This window comes from Aegilops tauschii, chromosome 7 (genome assembly GCF_002575655.3).
Source record: "Aegilops tauschii subsp. strangulata cultivar AL8/78 chromosome 7, Aet v6.0, whole genome shotgun sequence".
In the NCBI taxonomy this organism is placed as follows: domain Eukaryota; kingdom Viridiplantae; phylum Streptophyta; class Magnoliopsida; order Poales; family Poaceae; genus Aegilops; species Aegilops tauschii.
In genome coordinates this window covers 15,110,652-15,124,511 of record NC_053041.3, presented here as the reverse complement: position 1 = coordinate 15,124,511, position 13,860 = coordinate 15,110,652, and positions in this window count along the sequence as shown.

The window sequence follows — 13,860 nt, the reverse complement described above, 5'->3', positions numbered from 1 at the left end:
TCATACCACCAAAGATGGGAAACATGAATGAATGACACATGTAATACACCAGTTATTCCTCTAGGATTCTTGCTATTATAATAGGGGAAGGGTAGATGGTGATGATGATGACAGTGGCGATGATGTTGGAGCCTTCTTGGTGAAGATGGTGGATGCGGCGGCCTCCTCCTTGCTGGTTCCTTCCTCCAGATCATTCCGGTGGCTAGGGTTCCTGTTTCTGGATGAATTTCTGTTGTCTCTGGGCGTCTGATTCACTATCCGTCTTCATGGGGTGAATATAGTTGATCTGGCGGCGGCGATGGCACTCCATACGACCACTCATACGGGCGGGTGCAGTCGTATGGAACTCCGTCTTTTGCTCTGGACGCCCTGCGGCGATTGCTTATTTGCCCATTTTTCTTCTTTCTCTTATGGTAGGTGATATCACTTCAGTTGTGTGATTCCACTACCATTTTCTGAGAGTTATTCCATATAATAATATTTGGTCCAAAAAGCTTTATCTGAAGAAAATGACAAAAAGAAGTGCGCTAACGTGGTAAAATCCCACAAAGCCTACTGGTAGGCACAAAAGTACTAAAAAATAATCACATTATTTGGACTCATCAATGGTCTCCCTGCCCTTAGCCTCTCCGTGGCTCACTCTCCATGATCATGGGTACCTGCAGGGATGAAGAATGCAGACGAGGCAAGAGACATCTACGGAACAATTTATTTCACACATATGGGACGTTAATCCGAAGCACTTCCATTGATCCCCACAACAAATGCAGAGGGTTGCAAGGCTCTTGCCTCAACCCATACCTTACCGAACTACTCACATATGGAGATCAGATCACGCAAAGAACACATTGAAGAACACATCATGAATATGGATTGATTAATAATATGTCTTACAATGGATGCTGTGTGCGATGCACGACTACAAGTATGATATAGTGGAAGAAGAACTATGGTGGTGATGGTGGCTATGGATATGGAAATGGAGGTGGCTAGGGTTGATGGAGATGGATGAGGATGACTCTGTCCTGGCTTCGCTCGTGGATGTTTTGTTGACAATTCGGCCTCAACCCCTTTATAAAAGTTGTGCAGGTGGATGAGAGGCCTCGGTTTCCATGCCATACGACCGCTCATGCGAGCGGTCGCATGAAACACCATCTTTTGCTCGGTGCCTTCTGGTGCGCCTCCTCCTGATTTCTTCTATCTCCTCCTTCACTCATTTCAATGTTCTCACTTGATTTTGTCCATATTTAGCCCATTTCCTATAGAAACACAATAAAGAGAGGATTTATGGAATATATGTATTAATTAGTCATTAGCGACAATATGGAGCGAATATCTCAGTTTAAACAAAGGGTAGATAAGTATAAAAATATCACTCAACAGTGTGCCAGGTGTTTGGTGACTTGTAACAACGGCCTCGGCAAGCAGGGGCGACATCACTGGAGGACTACATTTTTTGTGGTGCTCCTCGAGTATCGAGTCTCCATTCCTAGGGTGGAAACCTAAGGTCCGGCCTTAATTGGTTGTACCTGGCAATGGCCTTGTTGAAGGCATTGTTTTTGGGTGAACTCGGACTTTCTCCAGGGTGAAAACCTAAGATATTTGATTGGGCAACAACAAATCTTTTTTAGAACGAAGGCTCGCGAAGAGCCCGACTTTGAATTAACAAAGCTATCAACCGGCCACGAGTTACAACAGACAACCCAACTTACAACGGTCAGAACGATACAACGGGGAACACTGGAAAGCCTACTCACTACAACCTCCACAAGCCGCCGCAAATGAATTGCAGCTAGCAAAGGCCGAGCACTCCACACTAGGATCATATGTAGCAGAAACGGAGCAGCACAGCAGGACATAGCCGACCTTCGAGGATGGACCGTGCTCCAGGAACACCTAGAGAAGAAAGGAACCAAACATCTTCCCTCTCAATCACCGAAGAGGGACCCTTCCCCCTCGCCATGGCTCGTAGGCGCCGCACCATTGGGATTTCGAGAAGCTCACCCTAGATCTGGAAGAATGTCACCCTCGCATCGCAAGGTGGACCTAGGATGACCACATCGATTTGGGATATATCTCGCCGGCTGCTCCGCCACAGTCCATGCCCAACTAGTTGGAGACAAGCTTCAAGGAATCGGACGACGCAGAGGAGGTAGCTCAATCCCTCACCTGCATAACCTCCCGACCGAGCCCCGCACCCTTGACGATGCCTCCAGCAAGATCACGACGCACAAGGCGCCGCCGCCGCTAAATCCGCCGAGGATAAAGGTTTTCACCCGGGCAGGGGGATCGGGGTGGAAAGCAGGGGACCTTGGCTGCGCCCCCATGGAGGAAAGCAGCGCCCTTGGGCGTTGTCGCCGCCGGGCCGGCCGGACCGGCCAAGGTTTCCCCCGGTGCCCTAGCTGACCACCAACACGCACCAACGCCGGAGCCAGAAAACGCTAGCCCACACTGGAGGCGAGAGAGAGGCAGCAGGGAATAGGGATTTCGCACCTCCAGATCTGACGAAGAAAGCATCTCGCCACGGCCGGATTCCACCAGCCACCCGCCGCCCGCGCGGCCGGGCACGTTGACCAGCACCCCCTGCGAACGCCGCCCACCGCCCGACGACGTCGCCTCTCCGGCAAGGGCCGCCGCCCCAGGAACCACGTGCCTCCAAGAGGGGGAGGAGCACCGAGATCCCCGCCGGCACCTTCACCGGCATCCGGCGGGCTTCCCGGCGGCCGTCTCTGGTAGCAGCAAGGGGGGGGAGGGGGTGTAGGGGGGTGGCGGCGGCGGCGGAACCCTAGTTGCCCCCGAGTCGCCCAAGGGGACGACGCGAGGGCCGGGAGGAATGCATTGCTTCCTTCTTGGAGGCGTTACTTTTGGAGAATCTCTTTTTGTAATCTGGGTGTTGTCTTCGGTGGTAGTTAGAGTGCTACTGATTATTCACCGTGGTGGGGTCTTTTTTCTTTTGTTATTTCTAGTTTTTTTTTATGTGTGTATCCTTTATGCCTTTGGACATCATGTTGGTACAAAGACCGGGCGTAATTGGTATCTTTACTATACTAACATATTCACTTTGTAAAAAAAGAACCTAGGGTTAATGTCGGAAGTCTTATATCCCCTTTTACACATAAGACATTGCATTTCATAAGCATTACTATTAAAATGATGCATTAGTTTCATAATTTTGTGAAACTATGATGTACAATTGTTTGTCATATGCAGACTGGATGTGAACTTGAATATCAAGCAAACAATTGATTGATCATCAGCAAACTGACATAATTGGTCTGAATCACAATTGAAGGAAAAAGCAATGGGTTAATATATGTTGATTGCCGTCATTTAGATCCTTGATGTATTTTCTTTCTAAAAAGAAGTCAATACATGTCTCCCCCCTCTCTCATCGTTTTAGCGAAGCATAAATGCATTCACCCAGAAGGTGATGCATCCTTGAACAAGTTGTGACGTACGCCCTCACACTAACTCTTTCTTCTCACCTTCTTCTTACATTCCCAATGTCTCTTATCCCATGATGCCCTTTTCACCTTTTTCATATGTTCAAGACTAGATCTTCCATTCCCTCCATTTGCTACAAAATGTTAGTGTGAAGGAAAGTGTTGCAACTTGTAAAGCTTGATGATACTATGGTAGAAGATGGATTGGTATATATGCACATATCATAAAGGACGTAGTGTTCGTGGTTGGAATTGTTGGATCATTACTACTATTTTTGCATTGAATTCATACCCTGACTATTTTTTGCGAACGTGTACCATAGGAACTCGACAGTAACCAAGCTTATATGTAGGTCATAAACATGGAACTGCTTCACTTGTCAATTACAGGAAATCAAATACATGTGACGTATTTGTGCTACAAGCATGGTGCATAACAGTAGCCACACGTCGACCATAGTATTTTACATAAAAATATGTGAAATATTACACTACATTAACGAGTACGCGGTAGCACACTAAATATTATATAACTACAAGATGCATCTTGTACAAACTAGATGGCGCGTTCTACACACGCCGCTGCTGAAATCAGACAATAAATTCCTAAATCCGCGAATCCACAAACGTGCAAAATCTTGCAGCAAATTGGATGATGGACCAGAATATCAAGCCAATCAATATTGGCTAGCATATTGAATGACGCATCTGAAACACAATCTATACGTCCGAGCAACACCGAAACTAGAGTTTTCGAAAAATCTTAGACTTTTTTATCCATTTTCTTTCTTCATAACTAAGGATATCGGGTAAATCTTTGGGATTTTGGTCCATTTTATTTATTCTTGACTAAGGACCCCATTTTAGGGAGGGAATTAATGAGTAGAGAAAATCCAACTGCGCCATGACGCATCATTGGCGACGCAGTTCCTCCTGGTACAACTTTTCCACACCAGTCCATGAAAAATGCAATCAACTAGAGACGAAAAGAAACTTTTTTTCATCCCTTCGTTGCAAAGAAATACTAAAACCAAAAGAAAATGTCCTTCCTGCCCTTTTGTTTGAAATTTTTGGGTGCCCCCATCCCCATGTTAAAGGGATGTGTGCCGTCCGATCTGACCCCGACTGTGTCTGTTCCCCTCACTCTTCCTTCCTCGGTACTCCTCCTACTCCCACTACCACTTCTCCGCCAGCTACTGTCGCCGCCTGCTTCCTGCGGACTTCGTCTGCATCCCCGCTCCCCCGATCCCCACCAGTATTAGTACTCACCTGCCTCTACAATCCAGCCTCATTCTTCCCCGCACGCATCCCCTGCCCCACCCTTCATAGCTCCCCTTCCTAGGATCAACTGATTGCTCGCTGCTCCTTTGACTCGCTGGGTTGGCCCCAAGTGGAATGGTAAGGATCCAGAGCTTTCTTGGTCAGAATCCATGGGTTTTGTTGCATCCGTGGGCGGGGTTGTGCGGGGAGCCGGCGGTTTTTCCGTCCAGATTTGTTCTCATGTGTGTTCTTGCTGGTGGTGCGAGAGATTTTTCAAGTAGAGGACCTCAGCGGGATGTGGTAGCTCGGGACCCCCCTACCCGAGATCTACCAGATTTAGCTCCGACAAATGGCACATGATATATGGAGCTAATATGAAAAAAAGCTGCAAAATGTGTATATAATAGCACTGGATCAATACTGTTTTACATTGAATTCATGTCCTGACTATTTCCATGAACACCTATCGTAAGAATTTGACAATAAAAAAGCTTATAACATGTGAATATCAAATTCACATATATTGAGCCGCATGATTTTTCAAATACAAAAAATAATGCCCATGAAGCCTTTGTGTTATAAGAATCGTGTAAAATAATAACCGCCCATCCGCAAAATAAAATAAAATAATAACCGCCCTCGAACTATCAAAGTTTTGTTAGCTTTGCATGAACTATGTGATTTTTTTGATAAATTACATTTAATTGAATTGGTTTATCAAGGTGATACAACCGCATCTAAAGAATGCCCGTCCTCTGCATAACATGATGCACATAGCCAACAAGTGCAAACAACTGAAAAATAAACATTGTTTTGCATCAAAAATAAATCAATCCAATCTAGGGTGGGGCAGATCCTATACGAAGATTACACCGCCATCCATGGAGGAAGGAAACCTCCCTGGACGTACGCTCTAGCCATGTAGACGCCATCATAAAAAGGTCTCTGTTCTTCAACTTCTGTAGAATAGACCAAGTATGAAGACATCGCGTACATGCATGAATAACCTGCACAGGAGAAGAACCACATTTATTATTTAAAACTACATCATTCCTGATAAGCCACAATGCCCAGCATAAGGCAGCCGCTCCCACAGGAATATATGCAGAAAACGATGTGAAAATACACTAAATGAATGAGTACGTGCGAGCATAGGAAATATCATAACAACATTACACGTCTTTTACAAACTAGAAAGTGTGTTTTACACGTCTCACTATTGATCGGGCATAAAATCCGACGAATTCACAAATATACAAATGTGTAGTTATTTCATCAATTATATATAGACCATATACAATGAACTGGTGACTTTTCAATTATCAAAAACCAATGCATGTGATGTCTTTGTGCAACAAGTATGGTATAAAACAATAGCCACCCATCGATTATAGTTTAAAGTTTCAACTACTTTGTCATAAAAAAATATGTGAAAGATTACACTAAATTAATGAGTACTCCCTCTGTAAAGAAGTTTACAGAGACTAGAAAGCGGGTTCTACGTATGTTACTACTGAAATCAGGTATTAAACCCCATAATCGAAAAATCTAAGAAAGTGTAATTCTTCCATCCAATTGTATGATAAACCAGAATCTCATGCCGAGCAATATGGGCTGACATATCGGACAATGCATCAGAGACACAATCGATACCCCCGAACAACATCGACACACCACCGATACTGATATGCCGGTCGATGTTCAGAACCTTGGCGTATCCAAAGTTTTAAATAAATGCCATATGGATCATCCATCAATTCTTTGGGTGTATATGTTTTGGCTACCTTTTGCTTTCAGAACTCATGTTTGGAGTATGGATTTGTATTGTTCGTACAAGCTAGAGTTAATATCGAGAGATCTATCTTTCTTTTTACACAAGACATTCAATTTCATATCGCTGGAGAGGTTGCTGCAGTTCTTCTCGCCTTGGTCCTAGTGCGAACATTCAAACTTGTTCACTGAACAAGGTGATGCATGATTGTTCTTTCAGAATAATTGAGGGGTGAATAATTGAGGGGTGACTACAGGTCTTCTGGCCTTCTTCTTATTTTCCCAATGTCTCTTATTCCCTAGTGCTTCATTCACCTTTTTCTTTGTTTATGACTAGATATTCTTTTCCCTCCATTTGCCACAAATGTGAGTGTGATGGAAAGTGTTATAACTAGTAAAACTCAATGCTACTACTTCAGAAGATGGAGTGGTATATATGCATGTATCATAAACGACGTAGTGTTCATGGTTGGAAGTTGTTGGACCATTACTATTTTTGCACTGAATTCATGTCCTGACTATTTTGGCGAACGTCTACAATAAGAATTCGACAACAACCAAATTTATGTCGAGCAAATATCAAGTTCAGACATATCACTGCTTGATTTTTCAATTATATAAAAAAATGCGTACCACGCTTCCGTGCTACAGTTATGGTATAGAACTGTAGCCACCCCTCAACTATTTCAAAGTTTTGACAGCGGCTTGCATACGAAAGCGGTGGAAATCACCAAATTGATGAGTACATGCCAGCACAGTAAATATTATAACTGCATGGTGCATCTCCTATAGACTAGAAGGCCCGTTTTACATGGGTCAATACTGAAATCAAGCTTTAAATCTATGAATTGGCGAAATCTATGAACGCATACTCCCATCAAATTGTATGATAGACCGAAATACGAAGCCAATTAATATCGATTTGTATATTGGGTTCTGCATTCGAAAAGCAGTTCATACGTCTCAACAATATCAACAGACAAAACGTACCAATATGCCGGCCAACATTCACAAAGCCCCCTCATTTCTATTTAGTCCGCGTAACCCCGATCACGCATTACCAGCAAACATATTTTTTCCATAAATTATGGACTTTTTGATCCACTTTCTTTCTTCGTAACAACTAATCTTCAATAAATCTTTGAGCCTTTGGTCCATTTTTCTTTCTTCTTAACAAAGGAGTCCATGTTAGGAAGGGAATATTAATGAGTACTTGAATCCACCTACGCCGTGACGTGTCATTGGGGTTGCACGCGACGTGGTTCCTGGTACAGCTTTTCCTCACCAATCCTCCCACGCAACCAACCAAAACCAAAAAGAAACTTTCTTCCATCCACCCTTCCTCGCAAAAAGGTAAAATAAAAACGCTACCTCGCCTGCCCTTTTGTCACTATTGAAGTCAGGCATTAAATTCCAGAATCGACAAATATATGAACGTGTAGTTCTTCCAGCAAAATGTATGATAAACCAGAATCTCAAGCCCATCAATATGGGTCGACATATCAGACGATGCATCTGAGACACAATCGATATGAGCAAACAACATCGAGACACCACCGACACCGATATGTCGTCAATCGATGTTCAGAGCCTTGGCTTCGTATGGATCATCCATCTATCCATCTATCATTTTCGGTGTGCATGTTTTGGCAATTTTTTGCTTTCAGGACTCATGTTTCGAGTGTGGCATTGTGTTGTTTGTATTAAGACATTGCATTTCATATGCATTACTATTACATTAGTCCATAATTTCATAAATCAACAATGTATAATTCTTTGTCATCTGCGGACTGGATACATATGAACTTGAATATCAGGCGAACAATTGATTGATCATCCGCGGACTGAAAACGATCGGGTTGAAGCACAATTTAAGAAGAATGTAATGGGTTAATGTACGCTAATTGCGATCATTTAGATCCTTGATGCATTTTCTTCCTAAAAAAAGTCAATACATGTCTTTTCCTCCCTCTCTCGTCATTTTACCTGAGCACAAATGTGTTTACTGACAAGGTGATGCATCTTTTAACAGGTTTGATTGTACACACTAGGACTAGCTCTTTCTTCACAGCTTCTTCTTACATTCCCAATGTCTCTTATTCCCTGATGCTTCTTTTCACCCTTTTCTTTGTTTAGGACTAGATACTCTTTTCCCTCCATTTGCCACAAAATGTGAGTGCGATGGGAAGTGTTGTAACTTATAAAACTTGATGCTACCGCTTCACAATATGGAGTGGTATATATGCACGTATCATAAACCACGTAGTTTTTATGGTTGGAAGTTGTTGGATCATTACTATTTTTGCACTGATTTCATGTCCTGACAATTTTCGTGAACATCTACAATAAGAATTCGACAACAACTAAGCTTATATCAAATGAATAATAGTTGTAGCCACCCCTCAACTATTTCAAAGTTTCGACAGCAGGTTGCATACGGAAAAAGAGGTGAAAATCCACCAAATTAATGTGTACACGCCAGCATAGGAAATATCATAACTGCACGATGCATCTTCTGTAGACTAGAAGGCACGTTTTACACGGGATGCTACTTAAATCACGCATTGAATCTACGAATCGCCGGGATCTATGAACGTGTAATTCTCCCATCAAATTGTATGATAGACATGCATATCAAGCCAATAAATATCGACTGACATTGGGTACTGCATCTGGAAACCGGTTCATACGCTTGAACAATATCGACACACTACAGTTACCGATGTTTTGGCCGATATTAACAACTTTGTCTTATCATTTAAAAAATTGCCATATGGATCATTGAGCTATTATTTCAAAGTCCTCAACTCCCTTGTTTATATTTAGTCCGCACATAATGCTGATCACGCATCACCAATGAACATCGATAATGTTACCAGCAGACGATCGCCGGAAGAGGGGTGGCAAGCGAGCGCCATTCGATGGCGGTATTAGTTGCGAAGAAAGATCATACGACGGCAGTTTTAGAATGAAAATTGCCATCTCTGAAGAGACTGTGATGTTGCACCGAAAAAACTGCCGTCCCCTCACGCACTAAAAATGTCTCCTAACATTCGCAGATGCCACCTTCCCCGACGAATGTTCTCCCGTTAACAGGGTTCCTGAACATATTTTTTCCTTCATGAATTATGTGGGGTTTATGATCCACTTTCTTCATAAATTATATGGACTTTTTTTGATCCACTTTCTTTCTTCATGACCAAGATTTTTCCGATAAATGTTGGACCTCTTCTCATTTCCCTTTCTTCTTAACCAAGGAGGGCTCCGTTTTAGGAAGGGAAATTAAAATTGATTAATACCAGCAAAAATCCACCGGCGCCGTGACACGTCATCGCCGACGCGGTTCGTTGCACAACTTTTCTCCACCAGTCCATGCAACCAACCAGAGCCAAAAAGAAGCTTTTTTTCTCCATCGTCCCTTCACTGCAAAAAAATACTAAAACCAAAAGAAAAGGTCCGGCCTGCCTTTTCGTTTGAATTTTTTTGGCTCCCCCATGCCCATGTCCATGTCCATGTGAAAGGGATGTGTGCCGTCCGGTCCGACCGTGTCTCTTCCCCTCACACTCTTCCCTTCCTCTGTACTACTCCCACTGCTACCAGTCCCTCTCTCTCATCATTTTAGCAGAGCACAAATGTGTTCATTGACAAGGTGATGCATCTTTGAATAAGTTTGAACGTACATACTAGGACTAACTCTTTCTTCACGGCTTCTTCTTACATTCCTAGTGTCTCTTATTCCCTCATGCTTCTTTTCACCTTTTTCTTATGTTTAGGACTAGATCTTCTTTCCCCTTCATTTGCCACAAAATGTGAGTGTGATGGGAAGTGTTGTAACTAGTAAAACTCAATGTTAGTGCTTCAGAAGATGGAGTGGTATATATGCACGTATCATAAACGAGGTAGTGTTCATGGTTGGAAGTTGTTGGATCATTACTATTTTTGTATTGAATTCACGTCCTCATAATTTTCGTGAATGTCTACAGCAATAAGAATTCGATAATAGCTAACCTTATAGCAAGTGAGTATCAAGTTCCTACATATCGCTGCTCGATTTTTTAGTTAAAAAAACAATGCTTACCATGCTTCGCTACAATTGTGGTATAGAATTGTAGACGTCCCTCAAATATTTCAAAGTTGACACCAGGTTGCATACAAAAAAGGTGGAGACACACCAAATCAATGAGTACATGCCAACACAATAAATTTCACAAACTGCATGGTGCATCTTCTACAAACTAGAAGGTGCTTTTTACATGGGTCGCTACTGAAATCAGGCTTCAAATCTATGAATCGGCGAAATGTATGAACACGTAATTCTCCCATCAAATTGTATGATAGAGTGGAATATGAAGCCAATAAATATCGATTGGCATATTGGGTTCTACATTCGACAAGCAGGTCATATGCCTGAACAATATCAACATACTAAAGGTACCGATATGCCGGCCGATATTCACAAAGCCCCCTTGTTTCTATTTAGTCCACTCATAACCCTGATCATGCATTACTAGCAAACATATTTTTTTCATAAATTATGGACATTTTGATCCATTCTCTTTATTCGTAATAACTAATCTTGAATAAATCTTTGGGCTTTTGATCAATTTTTATTTCTTCTTAACTAATGAGTCCATGTTAGGAAGGGAACATTAATGAGTACGTGAATCCACCTACGCCGTGACGCATCATTGGGGCCGCACGCGACGTGGTTCGTGATACATCTTTTCTCCACCAATCTTCCCATGTAACCAACCAAAACCAAAAAGAAACTTTCTTCCATCCACCCTTCCTCGCAAAAAAGTAAAAATAAAAATGCTGCCTCGCCTACCCTTTTGTCACTACTGAAATCAGACATTAAATCGCAGATTCGACAAATCTATGAACGTGTAATTCTTCCAGCAAAATGTATGATAGACCAGAATCTCAAGCCCATCAATATGGGTTGACATATCGGACGATGCATATCAGACACAATCCATACGACCGAACAACATCAAGATACCATCGATACCGATATGTCAGTCGATGTTCAGAGCCTTGGAATATCCAAAATTTTAAACAAATGCCATATGGATCATCCATTTTATTCTTTTTAGTGTGCATGTTTTGGCAATTTTTTAGCTTTCAGAACTCATGTTTCGAGCGTGGCTTTGTGCTGTTTGTACAAGCTAGGATTAATATCAAGAGCTTATCTTTCCTTTTACATAAGACATTGCATTTCATATGCACTACAATTAAAATTATGCGCATTAGTTTAATAATTCATAAATCAACAATGTATAATTCTTTGTCATCTGCGGACTGGGTATATATGAACTTGAATATCAGGCAAACAATTGATCCATCATCTGCAGACTAAAAATAATCATTTTGAAGCACAATTTAAGAAGAATGTAATGGGTTAATGTATGCTAATTGTGATTATTTAGATCCTTGATGTATTTTCTTCCTAAAAAGTCTATACATGTCTTTCCCCTCTCTCATCATTTTAGTTGAGCACAAATGCGTTCATTGACAAGGTGATGCATCTTTGAACAAAGCTTGACGTACACACTAGGACTAACGCTTTCTTGACGGCTTCTTCTTACATTTTCAGTTTCTCTTATTCCCTCATGCTTCTTTTCACCTTTTTCTTATGTTTAGGACTAGATCTACTTTTCCCTTCATTTGCCACAAAATATGAGTGTGATGGGAAGTGTTGTAACTAGTAAAACTCAATGCTAGTGCTTCAGAATTTGGAGTAGTATAGATGCACGTATCATAAACGAGGTAATGTTCATGGTTGGAAGTTGTTGGACCATTACTATTTTTGCATTGAATTCACGTCCTCAGAATTTTTCTGAATGTCTACAATAAGAATTCCACAATAGCTAAGCTTATAGCAAGTGAATATCAAGTTCCTACATATCGCTGCTCGATTTTCCAGTTATAAAAAAACAATGCCTACAACGTTTCGCTACAATTATGGCATAGAATTGTAGCCGCCCCTCAAATATTTCAAAGTTGACAACGGGTTGCATACAAAAAAGGTGAAGATACACCAAATTAATGAGTACATGCCAGCACAATAAATATCACAACTGCATGGTGCATCTTCTATAGACTAGAAGGCGCGTTACATGGGTCGCTACTGAAATCAGGCTTTAAATCTATGAATCGGCGAAATCTATGAACGCTTATCTCCCACCAAATTGTATGATCGGAATGTGAAGCGAATTAATATTGATTGGCATATTAGGTTCTACATTCGAAAAGCAGTTCATACGCCTGAACAATATCAACACACTGAAGGTACCGATATGCCGGCCAATATTCACAAAGCCCCCTCGTTTCTATTTAGTCTGCGCATAACCCTGATCATGCATTACCAGAACATAATTTTTTTCATAAATTATGGACTTTTGATCCATTTTTTTTCTTCGTAACAAATAATCTTGAATAATTCTTTGGGATTTTGGTCAATTTTTCTTTCTTCTTAATTAAGGAGTCCATGTTAGGAAGGGAATATTAATGAGTACATGAATCCACATGTGTCGTGACGCGCCATTAGGTTGCACGCGACGCATTTCGTGGTGCATCTTTTCTCCACCAATCCTCCCATGCAACCAGCCAAAACCAAAAACAAACTTTCTTCCATCCACCCTTCCTCGCAAAAAAGAAAAAAATAAAGATGCTGCCTCACCTGCCCTTTTGTCACTATTGAAATCAGGCATTAAATTCCAGAGTCAACAAATCTATGAACGTGTAATTCTTCCAGCAAAATGTATGATAGACCAGAATCTCAAGCCCATCAATATGGGTTGACATATGGGACGATGCATCTGAGACACAATCCATATGACCGAACAACATCGAGGCACCACCCATACTGATATGCCAGTCGATGTTCAGAGCCTTGTCCAAAGATTTAAACAAATGTGATATGGATCATCCATCTATTCTTTTTGGTGTACATTTTTTTGGCAATTTTTTGCTTTCAGAACTCATGTTTCGAGTTTGGCTTTGTGCTCTTTGTACAAGCTAGGATTAATATCGAGAGATCTTATCTTTCCTTTTACATAAGACATTGCATTTTATATGCATTATTATTAAAATTATGCACTAGTTCCATAATTTCATAAATCAACAATGTACAATTCTTTGTCATCTGCGGGCTGGATATATATATGAACTTGAATATCAGGCAAACAATTGATTGACCATTTGCGCGGACTGACTGGATATGAACTTGAATACCAAGCAAACAATTGATTGATCATCTGTGGATTGAAAATAGTTGGTCTGAAGCACAACTTAAGAAGAATGTAATGGGTTAATGTATGCTAATTGCGATCATTTACATCCTTGATGTAGTTTCCTTCTAAAAAAAAAGTCGATACATGTGTTT